The 19,375-nt window shown below is 56.7% G+C and overlaps 1 protein-coding gene and 2 non-coding genes across 4 annotated transcripts in view; 2 read left to right on the top strand and 1 right to left on the bottom strand.

The window, feature by feature from the left end:
• The window catches only part of CLEC18C (C-type lectin domain family 18 member C), a 271,662-nt gene that overhangs the window by 199,630 nt on the left and 52,657 nt on the right, over positions 1-19,375 (top strand). Inside the window, exon 13 of one of the 2 annotated variants that reach the window (XR_007769267.1) lies at positions 16,129-16,141. The exons of the other annotated variant lie outside the window; for it this stretch is intronic. The gene's annotated coding sequence lies outside the window, so the exon portion shown is untranslated. Of the gene's footprint in view, positions 1-16,128; positions 16,142-19,375 lie in introns of those variants that run through there. 2 annotated transcript variants of the gene reach the window in all.
• LOC127034508 (U2 spliceosomal RNA) lies at positions 9,745-9,935 on the bottom strand. The gene has a single exon (XR_007769409.1). It is a non-coding gene; the product is annotated as a U2 spliceosomal RNA (small nuclear RNA).
• On the top strand, positions 15,338-15,528 carry LOC127034524 (U2 spliceosomal RNA). The gene has a single exon (XR_007769424.1). It is a non-coding gene; the product is annotated as a U2 spliceosomal RNA (small nuclear RNA).

Genomic DNA, 19,375 nt, shown 5'->3' with positions numbered 1-19,375 from the left:
TGAGCACATCTGCGGCAAGGGGGTATTCCAAGTAAATGGTGTCTAGAGCTGAGCATCCATCTTGTGGAGTGTTGGGGCCCTTCTGGCTGCCTTCCGTCACACGGCTGGCGTGGGGGGGATTCCTCAGCGGTAGCTGCGCCCCAGGAGCACTGGGGATGCCTCCCGGTGACTGGGGCTCCTGCGGCGTGGGGGTGTCCTGCCAGGGGTCAGGGGGGTCGCCCCTTGGCGGCAGGGGCTGCTGGAGCACAGGGGGTGTATCCGGTGACCGTAGGAGAATGGGGGGACATCTCTTGGCAGCTGGAGCGTCTGGAGATCGGCGGGCAGGTCTCTCGGGGTCTGGAGCGGCTTGTCCGTGTGGGGGTAGTCTCTCGGTGGCTGGGGTTGCTGATAGATGGTGGGAGAACCCCCCTGTGGCTGGGATACGGTGGGGCTCGGTGTCTGGGGCAGCTCATATGTGGCAGAGCTGACCCTTGGCAGCTGCAGCCGCTGGTGAGCGGCGGGGGAGTCCCTCTGTGGCTTGGGTGCAGTGGGGGCATTTCTCTTCCTCTGGAACGGCTGGCACGTGGCGGGGCAGTCTCCCGGTAGCTGGAGCTGCCCATCAGGGGGCTCCCCAGGCGCTGCAAGCGGCGGTGGCTGGGGCGCAGGACAAGAGTCTCCCTGCGGCCCGAGCAGCGGTTGCTGGGGTGCGGGACAGGAGTCCCCTGGCGGCTGAGGCACGCCACAGGGCTCCCCCGGCCGCTTGGACAGCGGCACCCGGGGTGCGGGACAGGGATCCCCCGGCAGCTCGGCAGCAGTGGCCGGAACACATGGCGGGGCTCCCCAGGCTGCGCAAACAGCTGGGACACAGGGCAGGGATTCCCCGGCGGCTCAGGCATCAGCGACTGGAGCACTTGGCGGGGCTCTCCAGGCTGCGCAAGCAACAGCGGCGGCGGCCAGAGCACGGAGCAAAGATCCCCCCTGCGGCTCAGGCAGCAGCGGCTGGAGCACGCGGCGGGGCTCCCCAGGTAGGACATGCGGCAGCAGCGCGGGACAGGGACCCCGGGTGGCACGGGTGGTGGCGGGGCCACGGGAGGGTCCCCTCATGGGGGTAGGTGGTGGGGTACAGCGGGGTCACCAGGGGCAGCAGCTGGGCAGCAGGGGTTTTCTCCGGTAGCTGGGGCACGTGGAGACAAACTCCAGATGGTATCAGCAGGTGGGCGGCTGTAGGTCTCTCCGGCGGCGTGGGAGGGGGGCAGTCTTTCTGCAGCTGCTGGTGGTTGGCAGGCGATTCTTCCTGCGGTAGGAGCACGGTGGGGTAGGCTCCCTGCAGCTGCTGGCCATCAGGGAGAGGTTTCTCCGGTGCCAGGAGCCCAGTGAGGAAGACTCCTGTTGGCTGCAGCTGCTGGCGTTCGGCTGGAGATTCTTCCAGCGGCTGGAGCACGGCAGGGCAGTCCTCCCCCCCACCCCACCCCCCGGCTGCTGGAGAGTGGGGTGTATGTTTTCCCTTGTGGTGATGTCCCGGCACGTTTGTCTCAGGATGTGGGAGCTGCTTGCGGCAGCATCTCGGGGGGGATCCTTCCTGTTCTCGCACTGCCCCCTGGATTTGCTGACCTGCCGTGTCCCCGAGACCCTGAGGGCAGCACTCAGGGGCCTGAGACTCCCGGACAGTAAGACATACCGGGGTAGAGGTCGGTGCCTTGGGCTGTGTTTTAAGGGCAGCAGGATGCATCTCAGAGCACCATTAGGTCTTTTAAGAGTAGCAAATATAGTGTGTCAGTGTAATAAATGAGATTAAATCGAGATTGAGAAGTTTATTAGAGAATGTTTAAAAATAGATGATACAGAGTTTGAAACATCAGTTATTGGTCATTGGGGGTAACATACAGAGTATAGGGAAACACCAGTACTTTGGTATGGGATAGCACATAACAAATACAGTCCCCAATGCAGGATATATAGTGGGTGAGATCAAGATACCGTCAGACAGCAATAAACAAAAAGTTACAGACAGTGTTGGGTATGAATAAGCAGACCAGGAATGGGGATCGGAGGTCTCTCACATGGTACAGCTTAATTGGCTCAGGAGATAAAGTCTAACACAAAAACTCTACTGGCTGCTTCCTTTTTGTGGGTGCATAAAGTCATGCCCACTCACTTGTAATATTGACAGTGACCAGCAATACACTTGATTTAACCCAAGAAACTGTCAAGCAATATGCTGCAAAACGAGACAGCCCTACCTCCGCCGCAGCTTTATACATCACTATGACGAGCTCCCAGACACGGACCAAATGCCATCAACCAGACTTTGATAACTATGCAACTCTAAGCGACAATCCCTCCCCCTAAACGACTGCAATGTACTAATTCAAAAGCAAGAACTCAACACACAATTGTTGTGTGTTGCCCCGCCATGTGTTCAAAGAGGGAGAATTCTTTCAGTCTGGTTACTTGGGTTCATCTCACTGCTTTCCCTGGCTGCTGCCACATACTCATGAATTGCATAAACTCACCCACTTCCTGTGACGTACCCGTCACTGTTAACTCTTGCAGCAAAACAAGCAAAAGAAAATGTGTGCAAGAGCGCTCGGGGTGGCCAAATAGCATGCAGTTCTTTTCCAGTTACAGTGCGGCTGCTGGAGCGCCCCGTATTCCCCACTGTCACGGAATGTGGGGGAGTCCAGTCCGGCACCCCTCTTCCTGGGACCCACAATGACTCTCAGCCAGCCAGTAAAATAGAAGGTTTATTGGACAACAGGAACGCAAGTTACAGCAGAGCTTGCAGGCACAGTCAGGACCCCTCAGCTGAATCCTTCTGAAGTTTCAGGGTGCTTGGATCCCAGCTTAGGATACCCTGAATTCGCCCCACACAGCCCCAAAACAGAACTGAACTCCCTTCCCTACAGCCAGCCCCTTCCTTTGTCCAGCTTCCTGGGCCAAAGGTGCTAACCCCCTGCCTAGCTCAGGTTACAGGCTCAGCTCCTGCCCCTCACCTAAAGTCCTCCCCGGCTGTGCCATCCCCCACACAGACAGTCCCTACTCCATCACATCTCTGCCCCCTTCGAGACTGAACTGAGCGGGGTCACTCTGCCCAGTCACCTGGGGAAGTTCAGGGTCCCCTCTCCAGAACAACGCGTTCACTATCAGGACCAAGTCCATGTCATAGTCCTGCAGGAGCAGGCTCCACCTCAGGAGCTTGGCGTTGGCTCCTTTCATCTGGTGCAGCCAAGTCAGGGGAGAGTGGTCGGTGTACACGGTGAAGTGCTGCCCAAAGAGATATGGCTCCAATTTCTGAAGGGCCCACACCATGGCCAGGCATTCCTTCTCGATGACCACGTAGTTCTGATCCCAGGGTAGCAACTTCTTGCTCAGGGACACGATGGGGTGTCTCTCCCCCTTTTCATCCTCCTGCATTAACACCACCCCCAGTCTCGTGTCTCAGGCGTCAGTGAACACCACAAAGAGCTTGTCAAAATCTGGGTTTGCCAGAACTGGGCCACAAACCAGAGCCTCCTTCAGCGCCCGGAGAGCCTGCTGGCACTGCTTGGTCCAGACCACCTCGTCTGGCTTCCCCTTCTTGCACAGCTCAGTGAGGGGGGAGGCTATGGTGCTAAAGTGGGGGACAAACCTTCGATAGTACTCCGCCATCCCAATAAAGGCCTGGACCTGCTTTTTGGTTTGGGGGACAGGCCAGTCTCTGATCACCTCCACCTTGGCTGGTTCCGGCTTCAGGCAGCCGCTCGCCAACCAATGGCCCAGGTAAGATACTTCAGCCATCCCCACCTTGCACTTCTCAGCCTTTACGCTTAACCCAGCCTCCCCAGCACTCGTTTAACCTGGGACATGTGGTCCTCCCAGGTCTGGCTGAAGACGCAGATGTCGTCAATATACGCCACGGCAAAACTCTCCATCCCCCGCAGTAGCTGATCCACCAGGCGCTGGAAGGTGGCTGGTGCTCCCTTGAGGCTAAAGGGCAGGGTCAGAAACTCGTAGAGCCCCAGAGGAGTGATAAAGGCCGATTTCAGCCTGGCATCTGTGTCCAGCTGCACTTGCCAGTAGCAGTTGGTAAGATCCATGGTGGTGAGGTACCGAGCACCTCCTAGCTTGTCTAGGAGCTCGTCAGGCCTGGGCATAGGGTAGGCATCAGATACGGTGATGGCATTGAGCTTTCGATAGTCCACAGAGAACTGGATTGACCCGTCCTTTTTGGGGACCAGCAGCACTGGCGAGGCGCAAGGGCTGGCAGACGGCTGGATCACCCCCAAAGCCAGCATGTCCCTGACCTCTCTTTCTAGGTCCTGGGCAGTTTTCCCAGTGACCTGAAAAGGGGAGCATCTTATAGGAGGATGTGACCTGGTCTCCACCCGGTGGACAGTCAAATTAGTGCGCCCAGGCTGGTTGGAAAACAGCTGTCGGTATAGATGCAGCACCCCTCTGATCTCAGCGTGCTGGGCCAGGGTCAGCTGATCAGAGAGGAGAATTGCCTCCAGAGGGGAACCAGCTTTTGTCCCAGGGAATAGATCCACTAAGGGGTCATCTCCCTGCTCCTCCCAATATCCCACACACGGCCAACACCAATTCCCCCTGTCATAGTATGGTTTCATCATGTTCACGTGGTACACCCGATGGTGATGTGCCCGGTTCGACAGCTCCACCACATAGTTTACCTCATTTAGTTGCTTGATAACCTTGAAGGGCCCTTCCCAGGCAGCCTGGAGTTTGTTTTTCCTCACGGGGATGAGAACCATCACCTGATCCCCGGTGGCGAAGGCACGGGCCCGCGCCATGCGGTCATACCAGACCTTCTGCCTCCTCTGGGCTCGGGCCAGATTCTCCCTGGCCAGGCCCATGAGCTCGGCCAGCCTTTCCCGGAAGGTCAGGACATACTCCACCACCGACTCTCCCTCGGGAGTGGCCTTCCCCTCCCATTCGTCTCTCATCAGGTCCAGGGGCCCCCTTACCCGCCTTCCATATAATAGTTCGAAAGGCGGAAACCCGGTAGATTCCTGGGGTACCTCCCTGTATGCGAACAGCAGGTGAGGTAAGTACTTGTCCCAGTCCTGCAGGTGCTGGCTCATAAATGTTTTTGGCATCATCTTCAGCGCCCCGTTGAACCTTTCCACCAGCCCGTTGGACTGGGGGTAATACGCTGAGGCCCAGTTAGGCCGGACCCCACATTTTTCCCCACAAGCACCAGAGCAGGGCCGACATGAAGTTGGACCCCTGGTTCATTAAGACTTCCTTGTGGAACCCCACCCGGCTGAAAATTGTCAGCAGCGCATCTGCCACGGTGTCTGCTTCAATAGAGGACAAGGCCACCGCCTCGGGGTAGCGAGTGGCAAAATCCACCACCACCAGGATGTATTTCTTCCCCGACCGGGTCGTCTTGCTGAGAGGTCCCACTATGTCCATGGCCACCTTCTGGAAAGGCTCTTCTATGATGCATAAAGGCCTCAAAGCCGCTTCCTCCTTGTCCCGGGCCTTCCCCATCCTCTGGCAGGGGTCACAGGACTGGCAGTACTGTTGGACGTGGGTAAATACCACAGACAGGTAAAAGTTCTGTACCAGCCTCTGCCTGGTGCGCCGGCTTCCCTGGTGCCCTGCGAGAGGGATGTCATGGGCCAGGTACAGTAGCTTGTGGCAAAACTTCTGGGGAACCACCAGCTGCCTCCTGATCCCCCATGACTCTACTTCCCCTGGGGGAGCCCATTCTCGGTACAGGAACCCCTTCTCCCACAGGAACCTCTCCTTGCAACCTCTCCTCATGGTCTGTACTGCACTGAGGTTAGCCTGGTCCCTGGGCTTCCGCAAGAAGGGATCTTTCTGCAACTTGGCCTGGAACTCAGCAGCTGGGACAGGGATGGGGACCTGCTCTCATTCGCTGGCTGGGCCTGAGGCCGCAGCCTCTCTGAGCTATGCCCCTGGGCGTTCCCCCTCCACCAGGTTAGGGTCCTGCACCTCGGGCAGAGTCCCTTCCCCATTGTCGGGGTGCAGTGCCCTTCGCTGACTCTGAGAGTCACGACCAGGGCACTCTGGGTGTTACTTGGCCAGTCCTCGAGGTCCCCTCCCATTAACACGTCTGAGGGCAAATGTGGGTGTACCTCCATGTCCTTGGGGCCCTCCTTGGCCCCCCACTTCAGGTGTACCCTCGCCACGGGCACCTTCAATGGGGTCCCGCCCATGCCCATCAGGGTCAGGTAGGTGTTGGGTACCATCCGATCTGAGGCCACCACCTCGGGCCGGTGGAGCGTCACCTCTGCGCCTGTGTCCCAGTACCCAGTGACCTTCCTTCCATCTACCTCCAGGGAAACAATGCATTCTTTCTGGAGGGGCAGCCCTGCGCCCACCCTGTAAACCAAAAACCCAGAGCCTGGAGCATCCAGCCCCCCAGAGGAGCTGACCTGGGGACCTCCTCCCTCCTTCACAGGTTGTACACTGCCAGGCCCCTTTTCCTGGGAATGTTGCCCCTCCTCCAACTGGGTCTTTATCCAGTCAATCCTCTGCGGGTTGGGTCTGCTCGGTCTGTCCCTTGAGCTTGGGGCACTGGGCCCGTATGTGGCCTTGTTGGCCACAGTGATAACAGCCCATGTCTCATGGGTCCCCTCGAGTGGGTCGGATGGCCCTGACACTGGATGTTCCCCTTTGTTGGGGGTTCTCCATAGGCCCCCGCTAGGAGGTCCCATGGTGACTCTCTGCATTGAGGCAGGCCTGCTCCTTCGTGACTCGTCCCTCTTATCCCCTCTCTGACTGTCCATAAATTGGTCAGCCAGCTCACCTGCGTGCTGCGGGTTCTCCGGCTTCTGGTCCATCAACCACAGCCTCAGGTCAGACGGGCACTGCTCGTACAGGTGCTCTAGTATGAATAGGTCAAGCAGGTCTTCTTTAGTTTAGGCCCCAGCTGTCCACTTGCGGGCATACCCCTGCGCCCGGTTGACCAGTTGTAGGTACATGACCTCACGGGTTTTACGCTGACTCCAGAACCTTTTCCGGTACATCTTCGGAGTCAGCCCAAACTTGCAGAGCAGGGCCTATTTGAACAGTTCGTAGTCCCCTGCCTCTGCCCCTTTCAGTCGGCTGTACACCTCCACGGCCTAGTGGAGTCCAGTAAGGGGGGTGAGAAATGAGATCCTGTCTGCAGGGCCAACCCTGTGCAGCTCGCAGGCAATCTATGTCCTCCCGTGGCCCTCCTACCCCGGCCAGAGCGCGGCAAGTCCCGTGGCCTCACTCCTCCCACCGGAGCACGGTAAGTCCCGCAGGCCCACTCCCTCGGCCGAAGCGCAGCAAGTCCGGCAACCCTGCTACCCCAGCCGGAGCGCAGCAAGCCCCCTGGCCCCGCTACCCTGGCCGGAGCGCAGCAGTCTGAAGTAAGGCTGAAGACTTGGAGCGCAGCCCGATGAGTACAAGCCCCACAAATCAGGCCCCGCACTTGCTAAAGCCGCCCCTGGTAATACCACTCATGGGGAGGCAGTACCCCAGGACAGGGCTAAATAGCAAAGACTTGCCAGAGAAGGAACGATTGGCTTTGCCCTGGTCACAGAAAAGAAAGGACAGACAACTGTCATGCAGTAATTGTAGCCCAGCCCTGCCTTTCAACATCGCCTGTGATGTCTGCCAACCAGGGCCGGCTTTAGGAAGGACCGGGCCCAAACTCAAACAGTTTTGAGGAGGCCCTGGCAGGAATGACTTAAAAAATAAAACACATGTAAAAGAACACATGGGGCTTGTATTCATTGCCAACAGGTTTGTAGCTCGAGGATCTGATGCCTCAAAGTCACCAAAGGACCCATACAAAATAAAACCCGTGGAAGAGATCATCCTCAACTCCAAGGGATCGACGAGGACGATGATGTTATTGGCATATTGAGGCATCGCTAAGGCTACATTTTAGTCACGGTATTTTTAGTAAAAGTCATGGACAGGTCAGGGGCAGTGAACAAAAAGTGACCTGTCCATGACTTTTACTATATATCCCTCACTAAAACTTGGGAGGCCTACCCAGGGGTACCATGGGTGCTGGGGGAGGGTGGCCCAGTGCTGGGGTGGCACAGGTGGCAGTGTGCTGCCCAGGACCCCTTTTGTTGCTTGGGGTGGGTGTAGGCGGTGGCAGACTCCCTACCTGGCTCCGCACCTCCCCCCAGCAGTAGCAGCAGCACAGTTTGGGTGCGGGAGGGGGCTGGGGCACAGGGTGGGGTGAGACAAGCTCTGGGCAGTGCTTACCTGGGGTGCGCCCCAGAAGTGCCCCCTTGCTCAGCTCCTAGGTGGAGGCGTGGCCAGGCAGCTCCGCACACTGACAAGCACTATGATCCCTGCCGCGCGCCCCGGCTGCCGCTGCCCAAGCGGCCTGGGGAGCCCCGCGGCGCGGCCCGGCCGCCGCTGCTCGGGCCGCCGGGAGACTCTTGTCCCGCGCCGGCTGCCGCTGCCCGAGTGTCCCCGGGGGCCCCGCTGTGCCCCCCAGCTGCCGCTGCTCGGGCCGCCGGGGGACTCCTGCCCTGCGCCCCAGCCGCCACCGGTCGCGGTGCCTGGGGAGCTCCCTGATGCGCTCCAGCAGACAAGCCTCCGACCCGCCGCCCGCCGGCAGTCTCCCGGCGGCTGGAGCCGCTGGTGAGCGGCGGGTCGGAGCCCGGCCCGCTGAAGCGCAGCGGGAAGCTCCCCAGGCATCACCGGCGGCAGCGGCTGGGGCACCGGGCGGGAAACCCCCGGCGGCTGGAGCGGCAGCGGCTGGGACACCGGGCGGGGATCCCCAGGCTGCATCAGCGGCCGCGGTTGGGGCCCAGGGCAGGAATCTCTCGGCGGCGGCGGAGCCGCGGGAGAGTCTTTCCGGGGGGGAGCTGAGCGTGGCGGGAGCGCTTCGTGACACGGCCGCTCTGACCTCACATCTGTCCCGGTTGTTATCAGCAGGGCGGTTATTTAGGGATTTAAATGAGTTCCGGAGGCGCGGCCAGAATTTTAGCAGCAGCAGCTGCCTTAGGACGCGGACAGCAGCCCTACACGCATAAACACTCATTTTACAAATGCAATGATCTCTCCCCGCCCCCCGCCAGCCATGGCCTCACACCTGTCAGTAATGAACACCCAATAACGGGTGAGGGTATTTGTGTAGCCAGAGATGCCTATTTATCGTATTTGAACAAAAACGTCTATAGTTAGAGAGAACTTCCCCCCATATCTACTTTATTTACTCCACCGATTTTGATAACATTTGAAATGGGGTCAGTTTTTTTCTTTTTTAGAGGCCTCTCCTGTGAGCTGTAGCTTAGTTAGCTGTTAACTTACCACTTAAACTGGCCCTGCCCCCTGTGCTCTGCGGCAGCCCCAACGCTCTTTTCTGCTCTCACATAACTCTCTGAAACACACAATCAGGCGTGATTCTCACACCTCCCCGTCAGTACTTGGGAATGGGCCACCTCCACCCTGATTGAATTGGCCTCGTTAGCACCGTATTCATGTATACTGAACAGATGGGGGTTGCCTTACCAACAATTGACAGAAAGGTGTGAGTACCAAGAGAAAGAAAAATCTTTTTTTGTAATGATCGAGCCACTCCCGTTACTGAGTGTCCAGGGAAATGTAAGCGCTCGCCTGTGGCTTTTTGAATTATACCATTATTGGCTGATTGATGTCTTTTCATTATTTGTATAGAAACTGTCCAATCAGTGAATACGGGAACTTAAGTACATCACCCATAAGATACATTTAGAATCCAAGTCAGCATAGGTGTAAGAAACTCAATTGATTCTATTTTTTAACCAGAATAGTCTCCCCGGAGGCAGGTGCACCGTTCCTGGAGGTGCTGCAATACCAGGTCGATGCGTGCAGTGAATGGAGCAAGATCCTATTCCATCTCCCTGTTCCAAAAATCCATTTAATATACAGTCCTGAGATAGAGAACGTATCAGATATTAAACTGATAAGAACAGATTTAAAAGTTTATTAGAGAATATTGAAATAAAGACGATACAAAGAGTTTGAAGCGTCAGTTATTGGTCATTGGGGGCAACCTACAGAGTATAGGGGGACGCTGGTATTTGGAAATTGGTTAGCACATAACATATACAGTCTGTAAGGTCCCCAATGCGGGGTGTACGGTGGGTGGGATCAGGAAGCAGTAAGGAAGCAGTGAGGGTACATTGCTCATACAGTGGGTTACACACAGTCATGGGTATAAGTAAGCGGGCTGAAGTAATGGGGACAGGATGACCCTCACATGGTGGAATCCAGTTCAGTGGGTTTAGGGCTCAGGGGATATGGTTCAGTGGGGGGGGGGTTATAGGCCTCCCCCCCCCCCCGTGGGTGCACGAAATCACGCCAGCTCACTCCTGGTATTGGTGGTGGCCGGTGATGTGCTCTGTGTAAATGTCCCTAGACCACCGAATAGTTTCCGAGACCATCAAACGTCTCATGAGCCGTGCATAGCGACGGCCCACCCCGCAGGCCCTAAGTACTCGTTCATTACAGGGGTCCCAGGCACCCAGCGCCCCGACGATCAGGGCGTCGGTGTAAACCTCGTAGCCCTTTGCCCGCAGGGTGTCAGCCAAGGAGGCATATTTTTCAAGTTTGCGGGCTCGGGCTTCACGGAGGGCCGGGGTCCTGTTCTCAAATGGGATCGTCTTGTCGACGAGGATGATCTTTTTCCATTCCTCGTCCGTGACGACGATGTCCGGGCGCAGCAGGCTGTCGGTGTCGGGGATGGTGTGGTTGACTGCGATCTCACCCAGGTGTGGGGCAATGGTCTTCACTAGCCGGTCCTGGACGGCATTGTGGCGCAGCTGCCAGGCTCTGGCGTGGGGTTTGCAGCTGCACAGGATGTGAGGCAAGGTCTCCAGGGTGTATCCGCACTTCCTGCAGCGCTTGTCTCGGTTCCCCTGGCGGACGGCTCCGTTGAGCAGGACGCAGTACAGGCGGGCGCGGTGTATGAACCGCCAGTCGGCGAAACGGGTGAAGCTGCCAGCGGGGAGAAAGTGATTGCTGGAGTCCCACTTGCTGGTCACCTCAAAGGCCTTGCCCTGGTCGGGTTTTTTCCTCAGGGTGTCCACGTAAAGCATGCGGACAGCGGCCTTCAGTGACTTCTCCAGCACACCTTTGGCTCCGGGGCTGACGATGGTGTTGCCCTCCGTCTAGATCCGCGGCACCAGGACTCCCAGCTCCTGCTGTTCCTCGCTCCATTAAAAAAATATTTCCTTTATTCATTTACTTTAGAAATCAAAATAAATTGACGGACTTTTTTCAAGTTTGGGTCTAGTCATTAACCCCCGATTTCTTATTTTAGAAATTGAACTTATAATAGTCAAATAAACTGAAACGGAGTAATTACATTGCTGTGAATGTCATTAAAATGTACGATTAATCGGCCTGCACACACATTGCAATCCCTGGAAATGTTCTAAACTTAAAGGCCCTGTTCTACTCTCATTGAACTCAATGGCAAAACTCCCATGTCTTACCTTCTTTATTTTTAAAATGATCTGTAATCTGCTATGAAACGGACAACTTGGGCAGGTTCTTCATTGCGATTTTGAAAATTGCCATTAATTTATTTTACATTTTGTCATGTAACTAAAAATTAGAAGCACGTTGCTGATGAACAAAGATTGCAAAACATTTTTGACTGGTCTGTACAAGGAGCTACCAGACTACAAGCTATTTGCATACAAATGCGACTCTGTAGATAAAGCAATAAATAACCTTGGGGGTGCAGCACCACTCAGGTTGGCCTCCCCACCCCCCAATTCGACCACATGTGTGTGAGTGGAGTTGTGACACGGCTCAGGGGGTTGCTGGGTCACTCATTCAAGTTTGGCCTACCCAGACTGCAGTCATCACGATGGCTGGGCCACAGCTGAGTGGTGCTGGGAGCCCAGAGGTTGCAGTGACTGCGGCAGGGAAGGGAGCCCAGCCGGCTCCGTGGGACAGGAGCTGCCATGTGACCTTTTCAAATATTCTGGTGACCCAATTTCGGGGCCCTACCCACAGGCTGAAAAACTCTGGATTAGACAACCTGTCTTCTCGCAAAGACCCCTTCTAGCCAGCACCTCAGGACTTAACCCAGAGTTTGCAGACTTGGGTACATACACTTAGACACCCTGAATTCAGGCCAATTGCACAGAGGGGTTGAAAATCCCATGTCACTGAGAAGGGTAGTGCAGAGGTGCTGAGAAGTGGCAGCACCCAATCAGAGCTCTTCAGCTAAGTCCCTTTCTGCGGATTTCGGTGCCAGAATCTGAACACACATGTCTGGCAATATTACCTTCTGCCGTAGAGGGGCAGGAGCACCTACAACATGATACCCAGTTTTCAGTGACCATCAAACGGTGCCAGTTCCTTTTGTCAACTCTTCCCGTCAACCCACTGGGTCCTTCGTCCTTTCCCTCCCTTCCCCCGACCCTTTCGCTTGGCTTGGGAGGCTTTTCAGGAGCATTTTCCCATTTCCTGTTTGGTTCTTCTCAGCCTGAGAGTTAGAGCCCCCTTTCTCTTCTCCACACAGGGAAGGGCTGGAGGGTAAGGGCCTGCCTCCTCCATTCCCTCCGTTGCCTCCTCTTCCTCTGCCGCCACCCTCCCACCCATGCCATTCTGCTGCCCCCACCCCTTGGCTGCATTTCCCCTTTTGCAGGGTAACCTTCTTTATGGGACTGGTCCTCCTTGCACCCCCCACCCCCAAACAATGTTCATGAAAATAGATTAGGAACGGTAAAGAGAACTAATTTAAATTAATACAAAAGCCAAGTTCTTTTAGACCTAAACCGCCTTGAGTTCAGGTAACATTTTTAAATTGCTCAGATCAAGGTGATTTGATTTAAATGAGAGAGTTGTAAATCACCATACACAAAATCTTACTTTAAATCATCAATTTTATTTGTGTTTTGCAAACAACAAACAGAAAACCTGACCCCGCCAGGGAGAATTAAGCCACACATGTAACTGGGATCTTGCTGTCAAGGAACTACAAAATGGAACTGCTGAAGAGAATAAGGCACTCCCCCAAGTCTGTCCTTTTCCTACCGTGCAAAGAAGACCTTTCAGTCTTACCTCACAGAACCAGACCATAAGAAAGGACCGGTTCATAAGATTTCACGTTGCCAGCCATACCCAGGATTTTACAGAGAATCAGATCTACAGTGCAATCCACAGCTAAAGGCGGTCTATGCCCCTACCTAGATAGGGCCCTATGAAATCTGCGTTAACGAGAACACAGACAGAATGACGGAATGAAACCGTTAATGCAGAATCCTGCTCTCCATAGCAGCAGGCAGGCAGATAAAGGTAGGGAGGGGTGGGCTGATGTCAGGGGGTCCCCCTCCCCCTGCCGGGGGACCAGATTACCACTCGGCTGGGATGGGGGGAGGGGACACAAGGGCGCCTGTCTGGCTCAGGAGTGGTTGCTGCCAGCTGCTGTCTGAACAAGGGTTGAGGCTGGTGAGTGCTCTGCTTAGAGACACTGCTCACTCAGGCACACACGCTCCCCCAACACACTCGCCAGTGTCACTGTTCAGCCATGTCAGTTTGCTCACATTATAAAATGCTACTTTAAAAAGTGATGTAAAATGTGCCACTTTTACCACGTACTGTAAATCTGCAGGCCGTGTTGTTTACGTGGGAGGAGGAGGTGGCGTACCTGCAGCGCTGGGAGAGCGAGCTCCCTCCCAGCGCCGGCGCTGCAACCACCCTCGCACTTCAACGCGCTGCCGTGGGCTGCACGTGTAGCCCTGCCCTCAAGCTCTGGCTCCTGAGCGCTGAGGACCCACCGAGCCAGCACCTATGGTCTGTAGCTCGTGGCTGTAGCGTGCCTGCCGCTTGACTGAAGCATACAGTGTCGTCTGCTCGTTTTGAGGGACCCTGTGCTGAGCCTAGAGGCCTGCTAAGCAAGCTGAGAGCTTCTTAAAGAGGCTTTGGTGGGTGCTAACTCCTAATCAGTGGGTGGGGCTACCCAGGGAGAACAAGGCTTTAAAAAGCCTGCTCCTACGCCAGGGTGGGCAAACTTTCTGGCCCGAGGGCCGCATCTGGGTGGGGAAATTGCATGCAGGGCCATGAATGCAGGGCTGGGGCAGGGGGTCGGAGGGGGTGTTGGGGGGGGCGGCGCTTACCTGGGGCTTCAAGGCAGGGCCGGAGAGGGGGGCCTCCGTGCACTGCTATCCCCAGGCGCTGCCCCCGCAGCTTCGTATTGGCCGCAGGGGCTTGGGGCGGGAGCCACGTGGAGCGAGCGAGCGAGGAGTCAGGAAGGCGCTCAGCTCCGCTGCACTGCCGGTGGTGGGTGGTGGGTGGGGGCCCTGGGCTGTTTCTCCCTGCGGAGCTAAAACCTGGGAGCTGAAGGGAGAGGCCACTGAGGGAAAGGACGGGGGTGCGCCTCAAGCTGTTGGGAGGGGCCAAGCCTTAAATTGCACCCACCCCCTCTCAGCAGGCACCAGTCTCCTCCTCGTCCCCCCCCCCACTACCCTCCCGTAAGGCAGAAGCCCTGAGCTCCCTCACCCCTCCAGTCTGGTAGGTGGAGAATGCGGGGAGTGGTGGGAAAAACGGGGCGCTCCAGCAGCCGCACAGTCACTGGAAAAGAGCCGCATGCGGTTTGGCCACCCAGAGCGCCCTTGCACCCATTTTCTTTTTTGTTTTTCTTTACACATTCTGCTTTGTTGATTCTCTGTACAAAAACATTGCAACTTAATTCACTGATTTATTTAACACAGTCTCCCCCCCATGGGCACGTTGTCCAGCATAGTTGGGATGGGCAAGGAGAAGCCCCTCCAGTCAGATCCCTTCCACCCTCAGAGGGCAGTCTGCAGAGAGGCTTAGACTGAGTGAAGAAGTGCCCAGAAGAAGAGGGAAGGATTCCTAACAGACCCCTTGCCCCAGGACTCAATGCTGCAAGCTGGAAAATAGACCCTGCTTCCCTTTCACCTTTGCCATCAATATCTGGGGTTCCCCAACTTCAGTCCACCCGAGGCTGCCCCAGAATCAGCTAACACTGCCCTCTTCAGTGAGCAGCACAACCTGCAGTGCCTAATGCAATATGCCAGAGACTTCCTGGCTCGAGAGAGCACTGGTTTTGCTGCAAGAGTTAAGAGTGACGGGTACGTCACAGGAAGTGGGTGGGTTTATGCAATTCATGACTATGCGGCAGCAGCCAGGGAAAGCAGTGAGATGAACCCAAGTAACCAGACTGAAAGAATTCTCGGCCTTTGAGTAGAATTGTGTGTTGAGTCCTTGCTTTTGAATTAGTACATTGCAGCCGTTTAGGGGGAGTGATTGTCGCTTAGAGTTTCATAGTTATCAGAGTCTGGTTGATGGCATTTGGTCCGTGTGTGGGAGCTCGTCATGGTGATATAGAAAGCTGCGGCGGAGGTAGGGCTGTCTCGTTTTTGTTGCAATTGGTATCGCTTCTCGGCCTTTTGGCTAAGATCAAGTGTAGTATCTGTTCTTATCAGTTTAATATCTGATACGTCCTCTATCTGAGGACTATATATTAAATGGATTTTTGGAACAGGGAGATGGAATAGGAGCTTGCTCCATCCACTCCACGCATCGACCTGGTATTGCAGTACCTCCAGGAACGGTGCACCTCCCCCTCGGGGAGACTATGGTGGTTAAAAAATAGAATCAATTGAATTTCTTACACCTATGATCATTTAGATCCTTAATGTATTTTATGCCTGATGTACTAAAGTTCTTTCATTCGTTGATTGGATAGTCTCTATACAAATAACAAAAGAATGTCAATCAGTCAATAATTGTATCGTTTAGAAAACCATAGGCGAGCGCTTACATTTCCCTGCCCACTCAGTAACGGGAGTGGCTCGATCATTACAAAAAAATCAATCGTCTTTCTCTTGATACTCACACCTTTCTGTCAATTGTTGAGAATGGGCCATCTCCACCCTGATTAAATTGGCCTCGTTAGCACTGTATTCATGTATACTGAACAGATGGGCGTTTCCTTACCAAGTGGGTCAGTGCCTCGTTAGTGCCTCATTAGCACTGACCCCGCCCCTTCGTAAGGCAACTCCCATCTGTTCAGTATACATGAATACGGTGCTAACGAGGCCAATTCAATCAGGGTGGAGGTGGCCCATTCCCAAGTACTGACAGGGAGGTGTGAGTATCACGCCTGATTGTGTGTTTCAGAGAGTTATGTGAGAGCAGAAAAGAGCGCTGGGGCTGCCGCAGAGCACAGGGGGCAGGGCCAGTTTAAGTCGTAAATTAGCAGCTAACTAAGCTACAGCTCACAGGAGAGGCCTCTAAAAAAGAAAAAAAACTGACCCCATTTCAAATGTTATCAAAATCGGTGGAGTAAATAAAGTAGATATGAGGGGAAAGTTCTCTCTAACTATAGACGTTTTTGTTCAAATACGATAATACTTGGCGTGCTCCGGCCGCCGCTGCTCAGGCCGGCGGGGGATCCTTGCCCCGCGCACTGGCCGCCGCTGCCCGGGCGGCCCCGCAGCGTGTCTCCGCCGCCGCTGCTCGGGAAGCCGGGGGACTCCTGCCCCGCGTCTGGGCTGGCGCGTCCCGGGGGGCCCCGCGGCGTGTCTCGACCGCCGCTGCCCGGGCCGCTGGGGGGCTCCTGCCCCGCGTCTGGGCTGCCGCTGCGCGGGGAGCCCCGCGGCGTGTCTCGACCGCCGCTGATCGGGCCGCTGGGGGACTCCTGTCCCGCGCCCGAGCTGCCGCTGCCGCTGTCGGAGCGGCCGGGGGAGCTCCGCAGGGCGCCCCGGCTGCTCGGGCCACCCGAGGACGCGGGCCCCGTGCCCCAGCCGCCGCCGCTCGCCGCGCCTGAGGAGCTCCTTACTGTATTGCAAGAGACAAGACCCGACACCTGCCTGCAGCTCCAGGCACCGGGAGACTGCCCCACCACGTGCCGGCCATCCCAGAGGCAGAGAAATGCCACTGCCAGACCCCGGCCACAGAGGGATTCCCTCGCCGCCCCACCCCCAGCGGCAGCTGCTGCCTAGAGCCAGCCCTACCAGATAGGAGCTGCCCCAAGCACCGAGCCCCGCTACACCTCAGCCACAGGGGGGCTCCCCCACCAGCAACCGCAGCCACCGAGAGACCCTGTGGACAAGCCACTCCAGTCCCCGAGAGCCCTGTCCGCGGATCACCATATGCCCCAGCTGCCAAGAGATGTCTCTCCTGTCCTCCTGTGGTCGTGGAACACACCCCCTGCGCTCCAGCTGCTCCAGCAGCTACGAGATGGCTCTCCCATCCTCCTGCGGTCACCAGACACGCCTCCTGCGCTCCAGCTGCTACAAGATGGCTCTCCCGTCCTCATGCGGTCACCGGACACACCTCCTGCGCTCCCACAGCTCCAGCCGCTACAAGATGGTTCTCCCGTTCTCCCACAGCCACGGGACACGCCCCCTGCGCCCCAGCAGCTCCAGCTGATTCGAGATGTCCCTGCGCTTCTCCCAGGGCCGTAGCAACAAAGAATGTGGCCCCCTACGAACATATGTCCGGGGCCCCTTACAATGCAGAAACTGGAATGCTGTATTTATTTTATACAATATACAGGGTTCATATTATGTATACATAGGCCTACAGTGTACATGTATTCCGTATTTAACCACTCCCCGGACCGCCCGGCACGCTACTACCGTCAGAGGACCCACCACCACAGCCAGGCCACAGCACCAGATCCCCATCGCCAGACGGACCGACACGGGCCCAAGAGACACCAGGCCGATCCCTGCCATCAGAAGGTCACGCGCTCTCACAGCAACCCCCCAGACGACAGCCGCACACGAACGACTGGGCGTCACCCCCACACCCACCGGCCCGAACCAAGTCCCACCAACAACCTGTAATGACCCTACCCCAATGGTGACTATGCCTCGGGAACCAACCAAAAGGCCCCCTGAGCCAGAAATGAGACAACCCGCCGACCACGCGGCAAACTCACTGCCCATGCTGACCGAAGAACCCAAGGACCAGCAGCCAACGGTTAGACCAGTCACGCCTTGGCAGGCCGCCTGGATCGAGGAACTCCAATCAGCAGCCTCCTTCAAGGAATTTGAGCCGCTCATCGACAGGCTCACCCGCGAGTTATCTGCAGAGATTGCCTCCAAGAGGACATCAGACCAGGAGACCACCCGGCCTGCCCTCAGACGGCCCGTCCTGAACCACGACACTACCACCAGAGGAACTGGAAGAAGGAACGCCAGCCGCCGCTACAACCCGACAGCAGCCTCAAGGATCCAGAAGCTGTACAGAGTGAAGCACCTGAAGGCCGTAAGAGAGGTCTTCGATGGTCCCCCGTCCTATTGCACGATCCGCCTGAGCGCCTCTATAACTACTTCCTCGGAGAGTTCGGCGGAGTGCCCAGGAACAACGCGCAGCGCCCGGAGTGCATCCGTCCCCTGCCCCACGTTACCAATGCAGGCAACCCAGAGGCCAACTTCACGCCGAAAGAGGTGACGGCCAGGCTCTCCAGAACAAAGAACACCGCACCCGGAAAGGACGACATCCCCTACAGCCTCCTCAAGAAGCGAGATCCCGGCTGCCTCGTGCTCTCCGGCATCTTTAACTTGCGCCGGCACTTTGGCCGGTCTCCCACCTCCTGGAAGAAGGCCATGACCGTCCTGATCTACAAGAAGGGCGAGAGAGAAGACCCCAGCAACTGGAGACCCATCTCCCTCTGCTCCACAATGTACGAACTGTATGCCAGCTGTCTGGCAGCTAGGATCACGGAGTGGGCAACGACCGTGGGAGCCATCAGCCTGGCCCAGAAGGGCTTCATGCCGTCGGAGGGGCGCTATGATCCCCCACGACTCTACTTCCCCTGGGGGAGCCCATTCGTGTACCATTCTCGGTACACGAACCCTTTCTCCCACAAGAACCTCTCCTTGCAACGTCTCCTCATGGACTGTACTGCACTGAGGTTAGCCAGGTCCCTTGGCCTCCGCAAGGAGGGATCTTTCTGCAGCTCGGCCTGGAACTCAGCAGTTGGGACCTATTCTCTCTCGTCGGCTGGGTCTGAGGCCGCAGCCTCTCACAGCCGTGTCCCTGGGTGCTCCTTCCCCACCAGGTTAGCGTCCTGCGCCTCGGGCAGAGTAGCTTCCCCATTGTCAGGGCGCAGTGCCCTGCGCTGACTCTGACTACGGATCATGACCAGGGCACCCCGGGTTTTGCTTGGTCAGACCTCCAGGTCCTCCACCATTAACACCTCTGTGGGTACATGTGGGTGTACCCCCACGTCCTTGGGGCCCTCGGCCCCTCACTTCAGGTGTACCCTCACCACGGGCACCTTGAATAGGGTCCCGCCCACACCCATCAGGGTCAGGTAGGTGTCAGGCACCATCCCATCAGGGGCCACCATCTCGGGCCGGGCCAGCGTCACTTCTGCGCCCATGTCCCAGTACCCAGTGACCTTCCTCCCATCTATCTCCAAGGAAACAAGGCACTCTCTCCAGAGGGGCAGCCC

The sequence above is a fragment of the Gopherus flavomarginatus genome, chromosome 14 (assembly GCF_025201925.1).
Source record: "Gopherus flavomarginatus isolate rGopFla2 chromosome 14, rGopFla2.mat.asm, whole genome shotgun sequence".
Lineage (NCBI taxonomy): Eukaryota > Metazoa > Chordata > Testudines > Testudinidae > Gopherus > Gopherus flavomarginatus.
Note: the sequence above shows the minus strand (reverse complement) of the source record. Positions and strands in the feature narration are given on the sequence as shown.